The sequence below is a fragment of the Ornithorhynchus anatinus genome, chromosome 12, assembly GCF_004115215.2.
Source record: "Ornithorhynchus anatinus isolate Pmale09 chromosome 12, mOrnAna1.pri.v4, whole genome shotgun sequence".
NCBI lineage: Eukaryota > Metazoa > Chordata > Mammalia > Monotremata > Ornithorhynchidae > Ornithorhynchus > Ornithorhynchus anatinus.
Window position 1 is genome coordinate 55,104,661 of NC_041739.1, and position 17,072 is coordinate 55,121,732.

A 17,072-nucleotide genomic window follows, 5' to 3' on the forward strand; every position below is an offset into this window, starting at 1 on the left:
TCTGTCAGTCTGCCTGAGAGAGATTATGATGTCAATGTTTTGTTTTTATCAGGGTACTTCAGGATTCCAGTCCTAAATGCCTCTTGAGTATACTTCATATCACACAAACAATGCTTAACACACACTCTGTGCCAGTATAACTTTGAATAATTACATGTGGAGCTCTCACCCCAAAGCTTCTGAAGTTTAGTCTTTAAGAGTGGAGTAAATTGACTTCTCTTGCCCTTCTGAGTGTACTCTTATTTGATAAGGATGACCTAAAGGTGGAGTGAGCAAAAGAGAGAAAAAACAAAACCTCTTAATCTTGCCCTCATTTCTCATATAGTGTCACCTCTAGAAGCAAATCTGTTCCCACATTCGCCTCAACTAAGAAGCAGATATTTCCAGGAAACTGAATGAACAGCACATTTTAGCTTAACGGGTTCTAAAATGAATTAAACAATGAGACATTATAAAGTAATTGAGTGGTCTTGGGTTGATTAGCTTCAAACTTTTCAGTACAATTGCAGAGTTCAAATAATGACATAAAAGGAACTGGTTACTTAAGAGTAATAAAACAATTCCCAAGTGTTTTATCTTTTCTGTTAAATATTTGTTCTGGAGCTGTGTATTTAAGATGGCTAAAGGAGAACACAGGATGTGATTCAGGGGTTGGAAAATAAATCCAATAAAGACTACAGTGATTGGAGAGGAGATTTCTGGGTGGGTAATTTACTGTGTGTTGTTGGAGAACTGAGTGTACTTCAAGAACAAGATGGATGGGTGGGAACATAGGTGACTACGGTTCTCTAAACATACAAGTGCTCAAGAAATACCTGTAATAGATTTGTGTTCTGCCCTGAGGCAGGGGAATAACTAGATACCCACAGCAAGTTTAGGCTGATTGTTTTTGAACTGTTGAGATTTCTGCTGGCTGAGGAGATGAGCAATTCAACATATTTATTGAGCTCTTACTGTGTGCAAAGCACTGTATTAAGCACTTGGGAGAGTAGAGCAATCCACCCAAAGGTCCGGAGCCAGCACAGAGGATTGCAGGACTCTTCTGGCTTGTGTAGAATGTAATGATGGCTTTGGTCATTACGGGAATTTGCATGGCTTAATGGTAGAGCACGGGTCTAGAAGTCAGAAAGACTTGGGTTATAATCCCTGCTCTGCCAAGTATCTCCTTTGTGACTTTGGGTAAGTCACTTCACTCCTCTATGCTTCAGTTACCTCATATGGAAAATAGACCTTTAGAGTGTGAGCCCCATGTGGGACAAGGACTTTTTTCCAACCTGATTAACTTGTATCTACCCCAGTGCTTAGAATGATGCATACTAAGTGCTTAACAAGTACATGATTATTATTATTATTATTTAATCTAGCCCAGATACAGTGCTGCTCATATATATTCCACTCTAATTCATAGCAATTTGGCTGAAGTGCTGCTGATTATTTTTGTTTGCTGTACATGTGTGAGAACCCAGACCTTCTTGGAAATGTGAACTTCCTGCTCTTCCCCCGTTGTCCCTAACAGGAGAACAGATGTTTTAATACTACTACTACTACTACTAAATGATGATGATGGTGATGATGGTATTTGTTAAGAGCTTACTTTGTGCCAGGCCCTGTTCTAAGTGCTAGGGTTGATACAAGGGAATCAGGTTGTCCCACATAGGGCTCACAGTTTTTAATCTCCATTTTACAGATGAGGGAACTGAGTCACAGAGAAGTTAAATGACTTGCCTAAAGTCACACAGCTAAGTGGTGGATCCGGGATTAGAACCCATGACCTCTGACTCCCAAGCCTGTGCTCTTTCCGCTAACCCACACTGCTTCTCCATAATAATGGTGCTTAAGCACTTATTATGTTCCAAGCACAGAGAAGTTGAATGATTTTCCTAAGATTACACAGCAGGCAAGTGCCAAGCTGGGACTAGAACCCAGGACCTCTGACTCCCAGGCCCGTGCTCTTTTCACTAGGCCACCCTGTTGAAAGGGTCTGGAAGAGACAGTTACTCATTGATCCTATCAACCATATCAATAAAAATCATGTGTAAAACCAACAGCTGGCCTTTTTGCTTCAATATTAAGAATGGGAGATCATTTTTCAATTGTAATCAGTGCCCAGTAAATATCAATATGTGAATTTATCCTGGGCAGTGATTATGATTGAAAAATGATCTCTCCATTCTTGTATTGATCTAATGGTAAGAGAGGGAGACCCCAGTGTTTTCTCTGGGGAATCGCTCAGTACTTCTGATTTTCCTGCTTTTAGGGCATGTCTGTGTTTCTGCAGTGCTTGAAGGCACATCTCCTCCAAGAAGCCTTTCCTGACTAAACCCTCCTCTCCTCTTTTCCCACCTCCTTCTGCGCCGCTCTTACTTGCTCCTTCATTCATCCTCCCTCCCATTCATTCATTCAATCGTATTTATTGAGCGCTTACTGTGTGCAGAGCACTGTACTAAGTGCTTGGAAAGTAAAGTTTGGCAACAGATAGAGACAATCCCTACCCAACAGCAGGCTCACAGTCTAAAATGGGGAGACAGACCACAAAACAAGAAAAGTAGACAGGCATCAATACCATCAAAATAGATAAATAGAATCATAGATCTATACACATCATTAATAAAATAGAGTAATAAATATGTACAAATATACACAAGTGCTGTGGGGAGGGGAAGGGAGTAAAGCAGAGGGAGAGAGTAAGGGTGATGGGGAGGGGAGGAGGAGCATCCCCACAACACATATCTGTGTATCTGTATATATCTGCCATTTATTTAGATTAATGTATGTCTCCACCTCTAGATTTTGAGCTCATTGTGGGGAGAAATATATCTATTTGTTATATTGTACTCTTCCAAGCGCTTAGTACAGTGCTTTGAATGAATTAAATTTGAATGAATGAATGAATGCTTCCCACATCCAACTGCCCGACCAGCATTAAGTAATTGATCAGCATGCTGATCCCTGTGAGATCAGTAACAGTGGAGGAAAATGTGCTAAGTCAGAATTAACACGTTGGAACCCTCCCACCACATCTCTAAAGGTCCTCTTTCTCCGGTCCTCTTTCTCCTGGCTGTACATGCACAAGCTACAGTGTACACAAAATTGTCTGCACCCTTCTCCTCACTCCTCAAAAACCCACAGTGGCTGCTCATCCATCCCCACTTCAAAAAGAAATCCCTCACCATCTACTTTAAGGCCCTCAATCAGCTCTCTCCCTCCTACCTTATCTCCCTCCTCTCTCACCATAGCCCAAGCTGCACACTTCGCTCTTCTAACACCAACCTACTTCCTGTGCTTTGTCTCATCTCCCTTTTGTCTGGAATGCCCTTCCTTTGGCCTGGAACTCCCTCCCTCTTCGTATTTTTTTAAATGGCATTTGTTAACCTTTTATTATGTGCCAGGCACTGTGTTAAGCACTGGGGTAGAAACAGGGTAATCAGTTGGACACAGTCTATGACCCACATGGGGCTCCCAGTCTTAACCCCCATTTTATAGATTAGGTTACAGAGGCTCAGAGACGTTGAGTGCCTTGCCCAAGGTCGCACAACAGACAAATGGAAGAGCTGGGACTAGAACCCAGGTCCTTCTGACTCCCAGTCTAGTACTGTACCCACGAGGCCCCTTCGATGATCGATGAGTCCTGAAGTGAGTTTGTTGCTTACTGTCTGAAGCCAAGCCTGGATGCAAACCAATAGGAGATGAGAGGAGAGAAAAGTGGATTCATCCAAGATGCTGATCTGGGTGCTACCACATCCAAGATACTCATGTATTTGGAGTGTGCAACAGGAATGAAAAAATTTGCCCTGACAGGAAAGTGGTTTTTGTTCTTTTCAGGGCATTGTCAAGGGCATTTTGGGCAACCAGCTGATAGGTGAAGAACGCAGCCTGAGAAATTAGCCCTCAAGACCTAGTGTGGTTGTTTAAGATGGTGCCACCAGAGGGCCATTTGTTGGAAAAAATACGTGACTTTCATTCTCATATTATGAACTCTGTGCAACATTAGCAACCCACTTTGAGAGTCAATTTCTAAACAGGTTTTTCCTGGGGCTGAAAGGGAGATAAATGACTCAATGGGTCATGGGGAAGAAGGAAGATAAATGAACTAAGGCACCATGAATAAACACATGAATCATAATTGTAGAGGTTCATAGGGAGGGACTGACAGCTTCTAGATTGATGGGATGATGTGGAGAGGGAGGGTGAAGAATGCATGAATTGGATTAGGGGTAAAACATATCTGTGGGAATATTGCCCTTCTGATCTCAAGTCTCAGATTTTGAACCTGGGATGGTAGAAGGTACGAGATGAAGTAACTCCAAAATGGCCAACTCTAAAACAGACAGAAGTTCCTAGAGAGGGATTTAAGGGGACCGTCAAACAGAGTCATTAGAGTGATTAAAGTATGAATAATGAATCCTGCAGAGCCTAGGTTGAGTAAACAGCAGATCATGGCAATCTCTAGGATGTGGTATAATAGATGAGGAGAGAACAGAAAATTAAGGTTCAGAAGGTCTTGAAAACGTGGCCAGCTTCAGAAATTTAGCCTCCCTGAACCATGAAAACAGTTGCTACATCTGCAGAAGGAGGCTAGTCATAAGCATCTGAAACCGTGTGAGTTATTCTATGCATTCTGGTGGCCAAATGGCATAATGTAGAGGCAGTGTGGCCTAGTAGAAAGATGAGACCTAGGTTCTAATCCTGGCTGCACCACCTGCCTGCTTTGTGACCTTGGGTGACTCACTTAACTTCTCTGTGCATCAGTTTCCTCAACTGTAAAATAGGGATTCGATCCCTCATCTCCTCCCCCCTTAGACTGTGAGCCCCATGTGGGACAGGGATTGAGTCTGATCTGTATCTAACTCAGTGCTTAGTGCAGTACTTAGTGCATAATAATGGCATTTCTGAAATGGTTACTATTAATGCACAAAGCCATCATTGATTTATATTAACATCTGTCTCCCCCGGTAGACTAACCTTGCTGGAGACAGGGAACATGTCTATCACCTCTGTCATATCATCATCTCCCAAGCGCTTAGTACAGTTCACTGCAGACAGTAAGCACTCAATGCCACTGATTGATTAATACCCAATGGTACCATGTGGGGTCTTTCTGCAAGCAGTCCACTCCGGTTCACTTGAACTTAGGTCAAAATGCTTAAAGAATGATAAATGCAATATTAATCTTTAATTAGCAGAACTCAAAATTACCATGCTCCAAAAGTTCCAAATGGAAAATTCTCACAAATAAAATCCCCCAAGATGGAAGTCTGCTGTGCTTCGCCCTTTGATGGAGAGCCCAAGGACAGCTGCTTCTCCTACATTAAAAAAGATTTGGAGGCAGGAGATGAGTATCCTCCTATTGCTTTTCCTGCTGATACCAGGAAACTCAAACTAGATCAGAAGTATTCTGGTTCCTTTTGTCCAGTTTTATATCTTACTAGGACTTTTTCCAGGTACTTCTACAACTGATTCTTCCTACTGTATTGTGCTCTCCCAAGCACTTAATTACAGTGCTCTGCACCCAGTAAGCAGTGAGAAGCAGCATGGCCTAATGGATAGAGCATAGGCTAGATAGCACTAGGGTTGATATGAGCTAATCAAGTTGGACACAGTCCATGTCCCACATGGGGCTCAATTTACAGATAAGGTAACTGAGGTCCAGGGCTGTGAAATGACTCGCCCAAGGTGATCCAGCAGTCTTGACTCACACGGGGACCCTGAAGTGGGCCAGTACTGGATGGGAATTATTTTTCGGTTCTTTTCACTCTCCATTTTCACCCACTAAGGATCCTGGAACTGACCTAGCCCAGGGTCAGTTGTGTGGTTGGGGGAAGAGGCAGAAAAGGCTCCCCCCCCCAACCCCACTCCCCTCCTCTCACAAAGTCTGTCTGCAATGGAGTCAGTCAGTCAATCATTTATTGAGTGCTTATTGTGTGCAGATCATTGTACTAAATTCTTGGGAGACTACAATAGAAGAGACACATTCCCTGACCACGGTGAGCGTACAGTCTACAGCTTAGTCACGCAGAAGACAAGACCTTACAGATTCCTGGAATCCACTGGAGTAGGCTGATACCTCCATGTCCCACAGCCTCCTGGGGATGAGAGTAGAGGGACATGGGTGGAACATGGGTGCTGAGCTGATTCATTCAATCGTATTTATTGAGCGCTTACTGTGTGCAGAACACTTTACTGAGCACTTGGAAAGTACAATAAAGCAATAGTTAGAGAAGCAACATGTCTAGTGGAGAGAGCACAGGTGTGGGAGTCAGAGGACCTGCTTTCTAATCCCAGCTCTGCCCCTTGTCTGCTGTGTAACCTTGAGCAAGTCATTTCACTTCTTTGTGCCTCAGTTTCTTCAATTATAAAATGGGGATTTTATAATGGTTCTCCTTCCTACTTAGACCATGAGCCCCATGTGGGACTGGGACTCTGTCTGATCTGATTTAACTTGTATCTATACCAGTGCTTACAATAGTGCTTGAGATAGAGTAAGTGTTTACCAAATATTATTATTATTACTATTATAATATTGAAATTCAAGCAGAGATGAAAGAGTGTGATGAGTTCAGGAAATGAATCACTGATTTGCAAACCCTTAGGTACTTCATCTGAAGAGAAGCAGCATAGCCTTCAGGAAAGAGCATGGGCCTGGGAGAAAGAAGGACCTGGGTTCTAATTCTGATTCTGCCACTTGTCTACTCTGTGACGTTGGGCATGTCACTTGTCTGCTCTGCGACCTCGGACAAGTCACTTCACCTCTCTGTGCCTCAGTTACCTTGTCTGTAAAATAGCGATTAAGACTGAGCCCCATGTGGGTCATGGACTGTCTTCAACCTGATTATCTTGTATCTATCCCAGCTCTTAGTACAGTGCTTGGCACATAGTAAGTGCTTAACAAAGTCCCTTAAAAGGCAAAACAAAACAAAAGAGAAAGTAAAGGGCTCTAGAGCACTGATCCCAGATAAGGCTCGCTGCTTGCTTCTGGAAAGGAAATCTGATGATCATTAAACAAGAATGGAGCTTCCACAAGGTGGCAAACACTATCCAAGACATGGTTAGGCATGGACTTGACTTGAACCTGCACTGAAATTTTCTAGACTAGCCAAATAAAAGGAGAAGTACAAGGAATTCTGGGAGAATTTCATTTTTAAAGAAGCAATGCCACAAATGAGTACAAACTTATGCTCCACATTCATTTCGGTGATCTATTATATCATGATGATATATAAAGCTCTCATTGTAATTCCTTTGAAAACGGTGACCTGGATAGATTCATGATTACAATTACTGGCAACTGCTGCTTTTAATATCATTTATCAGCACACGTTTTTCAACCTTTCTATTCTCAGATTAAAACAGTCACACATGCACTCTGGGGGGTTTCTAATTCTGAGTCCCAGCAAGTTTCTTTAGGAGAATGGCATTACAATTTTTATGCCATTTTGTTGTAGGTTTGTAAGACTGAAGTATGCAAAAACTCATTTTTAGTTGAGGGTTGCATATAGGGTTTTGCAGGGGTTTTGCCTCACGTCGACCCCAGAATGAAAGTCAGAATTGGCTTTGTTTTCAAAAAGATTTTAAAATCCCATCTATATCTGGAGACAGGTTAGAATGAAAAAAGGAGGATAATGGAACCCTGCTTTAAGAAAAGGGAAAACTTGGGGTCATAAGAGAGGCATGTTACGGGAAGGATATGTAATTGTAATAATCTGATATAATTAGAAATAGAGAAGCCTTTGGAAGTACACCTCCCCTAGCTCATGTATTCCTTCAAATAGAGAAATGAGAGAAAGAAACGTAAAATCCCACTTGAGTGCGAGTGTGTAAGCAGGGAATATGTCAGTTACTTGCTTTGTACTTCCAAGCAAATAGTATTGTGCGATATAACCTGTGGCTTGCGTTTACAATTGCTACTTCTATAAAGCAAAGAAGAAAGTATCTTTCGGGACACAAACCCTCTAGACTGTAAGCACCTTGTGGGCTGGGAACGTGTCTACTAACTCTGTTATGTTGTCTCTCCCAACTGCTTAGGACAGTGCTCTGCACACAGAAAATGCTCAATCCATTCCATTGATTGACAGGGTCTCTAGGAAGAGCACATAAGCTCCATAGGGTCAGGGAATGTGTGTAGTAACTCTGTTGTATTCTCCCTAGTGCTTAGCGCAATGCTCCGCATGGAGAAACAGCATGCCGTAGTGGATAGCACACGGGCTTGGAATCAGAAGGATGTGGATTCTAATTCCGGCTCTGCACTTGTCTGCTGTGTGATCTTGGGCAAGTTACTTAACTTCTCTGGGCCTCAATTACCTCATCTGTCAAATGGGGATTAAGACTGTGAGCCCCCTTTAGGACAGGGACTGTGTCCAACCTGATTTTCTTGTATCGATCCCAGCACTTAGTACAGTGCCTGGCACATAGTAAATGCTTAACAAATGCCACCATTATTATTATTATTATTACTCAGTAAGTGCCCAATAAATACCATTGATTGGTATAAGAAGACTATGCTATTATGCTATTAATGTCTATCTACTTGTTTTGTTGTCTGTCTCCCCCTTCTAGACTGTGAGCCCATTGTTGAGTAGGGATTGTCTCTATCTGATGCCAAATTGTACTTTCCAAGTGCTTAGTACAGTGCTGTGCACACAGTAAGCACTCAGTAAATTCAATTGAATGAAAGAATGAACTAAATTTCTTATCCCCTTAGATAGGATGGGGATAGAACTTGGAGAGGAGGGTAGAGGAGAGAACAATTCTGGTGAAAAGAGGGAGGAAAGGAGATGGAAGACTGGGACATATGGGAAGAGAGAAGAGAAAAGCAGGAAGGTGAGAGACAGAATTCCTCCACTGCTTCAGCTGCCTGGTGGCCTTGGAAGAGACTTTATCCAGGGTGAACCAGTCCATCTAGGAAGGGCCTCTGAAAACTACTACTAAGCCATGACACCAGCAAGAACACCTACAATATCTCTTAGGTTGCTGCTACTGAGATTGAGAGATTCACCCTGCTGAAAACAGGACCCACAACCCTGCCTTAGGCTACTAAGACTGGGGAGAAAGAATTCCCACAAAATGTGGCAGTCCTGCCTAAAATGGGACGTCTGGTCGCTGTACATTAGAAGGGTCTTCCTACTTGAAGAAGATGCCAAGGACTGGGAGGGTAGGTGTGGCTAACAAAAACCCACCAAACTCATGGGCAATTCTTCTCCAGAGCCTGCTCACATTCTGCTTAAACCTCCATGTCCATTTTATAGAACAATGTTTTGATTAGCTGCCCTTAACTTATTATCTGCTTTAAAGATTCCTGGGGGAGGGAGGTAGTTGAGGTTCAAAGAAGATGATTATTTAGATTCCATCCATCTTTTTAAAAATCCATTTCAGCGTCAACAGACCCCCAGGGTGAAGCAAGCTCTCTAGAATCTGTATATATATATTCCTCCTGTAACACCTTATTCCCCAAGCCAGTTTGACTTCACTGAGGATGGAAATGATGTTTTTTTCAGGATAAAAGGAGCAAGCTAATTACAGGAGATACAAATCCACTTTTCAACCCTCAGAAAATGCAGTATAGAGGAGAACAAAGGAGGGAGGGGGCAAAGAGAATTAAAATCCATTTGGAAAATTACTCATGTTTTTTTTTTAATGTGTTATCTTCGCAGAGCAATTTTCATAGGCTGGGATTTGCGTGTTCTCATTATCTCATCAGGCCCTTCATGTTCTGTTAATTCTCTTAGGTGTTGGTTTAGAGTTTGCAGTGTATTTTCAGCTCCTCAGACATTTAACCTTTCTATTTGTATGTTCCATCTCTCTCACTTTGTTTGGAAATGCAGCTCCAAAATGCAATTTTGAAGATATCCTGGGTCCATAATATGCTATGAATATTTATTTCCTTGTTTGTTTACTGAGGGTGGAGGGGGAATTGGTCTGTATGAGATTTTAAATTCACCTCTTATTTATTCCAGATAGTGGAATTAGCTGGTCTATGTTCCCAGTATGTCTCTTAGGTAAACCTAGAAATAGGCATCTGGCCCCTCCTCTCACTTGAGCAATATTAATCCTCTAGGAGAGGGAAATAACTCTGCTACAGAGGCAATTTCACAGCCTTAACAGGTTGGTTTCTAGGAATGCTCATTTTCAGGGATAAATTCTCTCCAGACCCAAGATATCACTGCCAAATTCAAGTCTGTATTCAGCTTCTGAAAAAGCATCCACTACAACTAGCAATGTTGGATGTTTTGGAGCCCTCAAAGAATCATGTGTAAACTGGCCATTGGCCACTGGGACCTGGTTTTCAGTTGGTTCTGTGCCCTACCTGGGACTGATTTGGTATCGGAACCTCTGATATTTGCTACAGTTACTTTGAGTTCTTCCGCTTTAGTCCCATGTCAGAATTCACACAAACCCAAGAGGGGAACACCATCATAGGAGTGGATCATAGTCCCCAGAGAGACACTCTACTCTCTGACTGATTCTGGCCAAGTCAGAAAGGCTTCCACAAAATGGTGATTGTATGATGTCACATGTCTCAGCTGTCCTCAGATCAGAAGTCTAAGACTGAGCCATAGCCATTATTGAATGGCCTTGGTGCTGTTAAATTCACTTGGGTATTCGTGAAGGGAGAGGGATGGGGGAAAGGCTGAGGGACGGAGTGCTGTGGTGACAAACAGCTTGGCCTATTGGAAAGAACCCGAGACAGGAAGTCAATCAATGGTATTTATCGAGCACTTACTGTGTGCAGACCAATGAACTAAGTGTCTGGGAGAGTACAATATATCAGAGTTTATAGACACATTCCTTGCCTACAGTGAGCTTACACTGTGGAGGGCTAGAGTCAAGAGCCCTGGGTTCTAACAATGGCTCTGTCACTTACTTGGTATGTGACCTTGGTCAAGTCACTTAATTTCTCTGTGACTCATTTTCTCTAGACTGAAATTTGTTATGTGCATAGAACGTGTCTACCAATTCCATTATATTATACTTAAGTGCTTAGTACAGTGCTCTGCACACAAGAAGCACTCAATAAATAAGATTGATTGACCTATAAAGTGGGGATGAAATACCTGTTCTTTCTCCCCCTTATGTGAGCCCCATTTGGGACAGGGATTATGTCTGATCTAATTGAATTGTATCTAGCTCAGTGCTCAGTATAATTCCTGGAACACAGTAAGTGCTTAACAAATACCACAGTTATTGTTAATGTGAGGCTCCCTGAAGACTATTGAAGTCAATGGCTTTTGAAGCCATCTCATGTGCCTCTCTGATGCTTCCTGTGTGACTTTGGGTTCTTCAGGGCTTGCCGCAATATTGGTCCCAGACTGTAAGCTCACTAAATGTCAGGAAATGTAACTAGCCAACTCTGTTGTATTGTACTCTCCCAAGCACCTTAGTACACTGCTCTGCACACAGTAAGCACCCAATAAATACCATTGATCCATTTGATTAAAGCACATATCTAGATGTATATGCTCAGTGGTTCAGTCCCAATTTATTATTTCTGATTCCTGGTTTGGGAATATTTTTATATCCTTCTCACCCATCCTAGTGTAAGCTCTTTGTAAGCAGGGAGCCTATTTCATGCTTCTTTTGTACTTTTAAAAGTGCTTAGTATAGTGCACTTAAGCCTAGTGGATCTATTGTTTTGGGTTTTTTTTACGATATTTGTTAAGTGCTTTCTGTGTGTGGAAAACTGTTCTAAGACCTAGGGTAGATACAAGGTAATTAGGGTGGACACAGTCCATGTCTCACATGGGGCTCATGGTCTCAGTAGGAGACAACTGAGGAGACTCAAGTTGGTAAGCTGCTATCTCTGCAGGAGCGGGTTTGAGGAGAAGGACATTTATTTCCAAACATCATTTACTTCTCAAATGCCCAGTACAGTGCATTTCACTCAGTGGAGGTCAAGAAAGGATCCTGCTGTCATGCATATCCATAATGGCTGGAGGTGGTTTGATTTTTTTTTTTTAAATGAACACAGAGGGGAAATTTTATATGTTAAATTTAATAGTTGAGTATTCCTATTTTTAGCTTGTCATTTATCAGGCATTTCTGATGACTCTTGGGTTATTGCTTTTGCACGTCCCACAACAAATTCTTGTCGAGAGTGTCAAAAAATCCTGTGCTTTTAATTACAACCTGTCCGATTGAAGCAGGAAAATGAAACACTTTCTGTGATAATGAGCGAGAGTAATCAATGTGAAAAGGCAATGGGATTCAAGAAAAGAAACAGAATGTTTTGGAAGGGGATAATGAAACCAAGAATGCTATGTGGAAAAAGAAAGCTTCCCTGGGCTAAATCTCGTTACTTATCTACATAGACTTGCCCTTGAGTAAATTATCTTCTGTATCAATTCTCTCTTACATTCAGCTCTCGTCACCTGCTACTCCCATTTTGCATGGTTTGTTCCCCCTAAACTCACCTTTGCATTGTATCCTGCTCTCAAATGGCTAGTCTCTGACCCTTAGCTCATGTTATTCTTCAATCAATGAGTGAATCAATCAATTGTATTTACTGAGTGCTTACTGTGTGCAGAGCACTATTCCTAAGCGCTTGAGAGAGAACAATACAACAGAGTTATCTTAAAGCCTAGGGGGGAGGCAGACATTAAAATAAATGAATAATTTATGATATATGATTTATACTCCTGGAACTCCCCTTTCACTCATCCCCTCACCAACCCCCAACCCACCAGACCACAGCACTCTATCTTTAAAGCTCTTGCCAAAATGCCCATCTCCTCCAGGAAGCCTTCCCTGATCAATTCACTATGTCTTCAACTCTGTTTTAATCTGATTTTACACACATGTGAACGTATGTATGTTTTTCTTTCTTAATTATTTGTACATTCACTTATTCTGCTGTTTTGTACTGATGAGCTTCCTTTGTTCTTCCTCCAGCTTTCACTGTCTATAAATAATTTTTGTGTGTCTCATTGAATTATAAGCGGCTTGAGAGCAGGACTGTGTATCTTTTTATTGTAGTACTCTCCCAAGAGCATTTGACAGTGCCTAGCACTCAGGTGCTTGATTAAAAGCCATTGATTGACTGTTAAGTCATCTTGGAATCCTAGCAGACTGGAACAAAGAGATCACCTATTCCAGGATCTTGGTTCCACGAGGCACAACAGTTAGCCACCTACTGTTGCTTTCACCTAGAAACCGAATCAGTACCAGTTCAGAAATTCAGACTAGGGCCCAGACTAGAGACTGGATCCTGGGGAAAACAGACAGGAAGTCCAAGGTTTCTAGCCAGGTGGGTTTTGAATGTAATAATAAAAACAGTAATTGTGGTATTTAAATACTTGCAAGATAATTGGGTTGGACATGGTCCCTGTTCCACATAATACCCATTTTGCAGATGAGGTTACTGAGGCACACAGAAGTTAAATGATTTGCCCAAGGTCACCTAGCAGGCACATGATGGAGGCGGTATTAGAACGAGGGCCTTCTGACTCTCAGACACTATCCATTAGGCCACACTACTTCTCCACTGTATCTCCAACTCTGCTATATTGTACTCTGCCAAGCACTTAGTACTGTGCTCTGTACCCAGTAAGACTCGATAAATATGAATGAATGACTGATTGATTTTTGCCGAGGCATTGCAGGTCCCAAGAAGGGAGAGATGGAAGGAGCCCTGCGGAGCTGGGGGAAAGAGGCTCCAGTGGACTTGAAAGGGCTGAGTCAATCTCTTTTGGAATCTGAAAACTGTGGGAGGGGAAGCAGAGGAGTCTTTGGCCAAATGAGAGTGGCCACTGACGGATGAGGTGGACACCAGACAGATGGATGCACAAGGCATCTCACATGTCTGACATCTGGCAGACAATTACTCTCCCCCCTTTCAAAGCCTTATAGAAGGCACATCACCTCCAAGAGGCCTTCCCTGACTAGGCCTTCCTTTCTTCTTCTCCCACTCCCTTTTGCGTCGCCCTGACTTGCTCCCTTTAATCATCCCCCTTCCGAGCCCCACATTACTTATGTGCATATCCATCATTTATTAATTTATAATGTCTGTCTCCCCCTCTAGATTATAACCCATTGTGGGCAGGGAACATGTGCCTCGTGTTGTCCTCTCCCAAGTGCTCAGTCCAGTGCTCTGCACAAAGTAAGTGCTCAATAAATAGGATCGACTGACATGGAGGCACATGCGTTATCTATCTCATATCCACCCAACACTTAATACAGTGCTTGGCACATTATTATCATGGCATTTGTTGAGCTTCTTATTATTATTACTATTATCAATATTGTATTTATGTTCTTACTGCATCAAGCACTAAGAGCTGTGGTAGATAGTTTATTAAGTTGAATACAGTCTCTGTCTCACATGGGGCTCATATTCTAAGTAGAAGAGAGAACAGGTATTGAATTCCCATTTTACATTTGCGGAAACTGAGTGACTTGCCTGAGGTCATGCATCAAGCAATTGTTAGAGCGGGAATTAGAACTCAGGTCCTCTGACTTCCAGGCCCATGCTCTTTCCACTAGTCTTTGTTGCTGCTTTAGTAAGCGCTTAACAAATTTCACTGTTATTGTTACTCTGGAAACACAGGGTAACCTAATGATGTCACAAGTGCCATTTTGCAACAGTACAATGAGTTTGCCCAAATCTAAAGCATTTTTCTGGCGCTCTCTGAACCCCCTTCCCTCCCGGCCCCCACTTTCTCCCGAACCTTTGTATTCTCCCAGCTACCTCCACTCGTTGAGGGCAGGGAACTTGTCTACCAACTGTTATCGTACTCTCTGAAGTGCTTAGTACAGTGCTGTGCACCCAGAGCAATAGGATTGATTGAAATTGAAAGGCACTTCCAAGCCACAAAACCTGACAGCAAGAACTGAGGCAAAGACAGGTTAGATGCTAAAATAAAAAAAAAATACAGGGCATCAAGGTATCCACTGCTACCTTTGTATTGGACAGGGGAAAGACTGGTTGAAAACTGGACCATCCAGGCTGAAACTGTATGCATGGTCACCTGAGCCAGGATATCTGAGAGTTAGTTTACCCGTACAGCTTCAATCAATCAGTGGTACTTTTTTTAATGGTATTTAAGCACTTACTACATTCTGGGCACTGATCTAAGTTCTCATTCTATCTGTCAAATTTACTGCATATGTTGGTGTGCACGCTTATACTGGAATGATTTTTGATTTACTTTAAAAATGATCCTTTTATATTGGTTCATGAAGAAAAATGGCATAAATAACTGCAGCATCTCCCAATACAACTACACCAGCTTTGAAGAGAGGCCAAGGAATCAGATCATCAACTGATCAAAACTATTTTATGTTTTGTGGTAATTTGGTTCTCAGTAGTTAGAACGGTAGGAGGAGCAGCATGGCCTAATGGAAAGAGCATAGGTGTTACAGGACCTAGGTTCTAATCCCAGCTCTGCCAATTGCTTGATGGGTGACCTTGGGCAAATCACATTACTACTCTGTGCCTCAGTTTCTTCTCCCTCCTACCTAGATTGTGAGCCTCACGTGGGACAGAGACTGTCTCCAAACTGAATAGCTTGTATGTACCCCAGCACTTAGAACAATACTTGGAGCATAGTAAATGCATAACAAATATCATAATAATAATAAGAGGAACAAATGCTCAAAGATTTGGCCTACATCTGTATTCCCCAGACAACAATAATAATAATTGTGGTATTTAAGTGCTTACTATGTGCCAAGCACTGTAAGGATTCCTTGAAATGGATGGATTTGTCCTTGTTCTGTGAACTTTACTGCCTAGAAAATGTAAAGATATTACAATGATAATAATAACTGTGGTATTGGTATTTGTTAAGCATGTACTATGTGCCAGGCACTGTTTTAAGCATTGGGTTAGATATACAACAATCGGATTGGACACGGTCCCTGTCCCACATAGGGTTTGTGGTCTTCATCAACATTTTACAGATGAGGTAGCTGGGACACAGAGAAATGAAGTGACTTGCCCGAGGTCACACAGCAGACAAGTGATGGAGGCAGGACCCCGTCTCTTTCCACTCATCTACTAGCATTCAAAGCCCATTCTCCTTTGCCAGAATGGCCTGTGCTCTGGTTTCAACCTAGAGGAAGTAGGGCTTGGGAGTTAGAGAACCTGGCTTCTAATCTTGCCTCTGCCACTTGCCTACTGTGATGGAGGAGCGAAGTATGCGGGCTGGGTTCTTTTAGGAGAGTAGTGAAGTCAGGTGAGAACACTGTAAGCCCATCACAGGGCAGGGACTGTCTCTGTCTGTTACCGATTTGTACATTCCAAGCGCTTAGTACAGTGCTTTGCACATAGTAAGCGCTCAATAAATACTATTGCATGAATTTAGGCAAGTCATTTAAACTTCTCGGTGTCTTAGTTGCCTCATCTGTAAAATGGGGATTAAATCCTACTCTCATCTAGTTAGGCTATGAGTTCCATTGGTACAGAGACTGTCTCCAACCAGATTATCTTGTGTTTACCTCAAGGTTTGGTACAGGGTTTGATATATAGCAATCGTTTAATCAGGAATACTATCGTTGTTGTTAGAATTGAGAGTTTTTACGAGAGCCAGACCTAAAAATATCCTCTCTAGGCCCACTCTGTGTAAGTAAGATCTCTTTTCCAAATCCACCACGTCCCCTTCTCTGACAGTACCCTGCTTCTGTGGGCCGACACCTTCTCTCTCTCTCTCTGCTCAACTGAGCCCAAAGGCTGACTGGATTTTAAGTGGTGAGGCCGCTCTGGTGAGGCATAAGGGAACTGAGGCCCAGAGAAGTGACTAGCTGAAGGTTATACAGCAGAGAAGTGGTGGAGCCAAAATTAGAACACAGATCCTTCTGACTCCCAGGCCTGTACCCTATCCACTAGGTTACTGGTCCGGCTTCTCAGAATGCGATTCCTTCACATCTTGTCCCGTTCTGCTCCTCCAAGAGATTCAGTAGAACTGGAGCTGTGGATTTGACTCATCTCTTTCGTTCTGTCTCTGTCTATCTTTCTCTCTCTCAGTCTAGCTCTGTCTCTAGCGTTCTCTCAACTCCTCCCACCCCTCCTGAGACCTCCATGGGCTTTGACGTCACACGTGCTCCTCTCAGTTGCCATAGCAACCCCATTCCCCAAGCCCTCT

At 42.5% G+C, this 17,072-nt stretch overlaps 1 protein-coding gene across 1 annotated transcript in view; it reads left to right on the forward strand.

The window, feature by feature from the left end:
* The window catches only part of MAPK10 (mitogen-activated protein kinase 10), a 203,025-nt gene that overhangs the window by 32,345 nt on the left and 153,608 nt on the right, over window positions 1-17,072 (forward strand). The window lies entirely within an intron of this gene.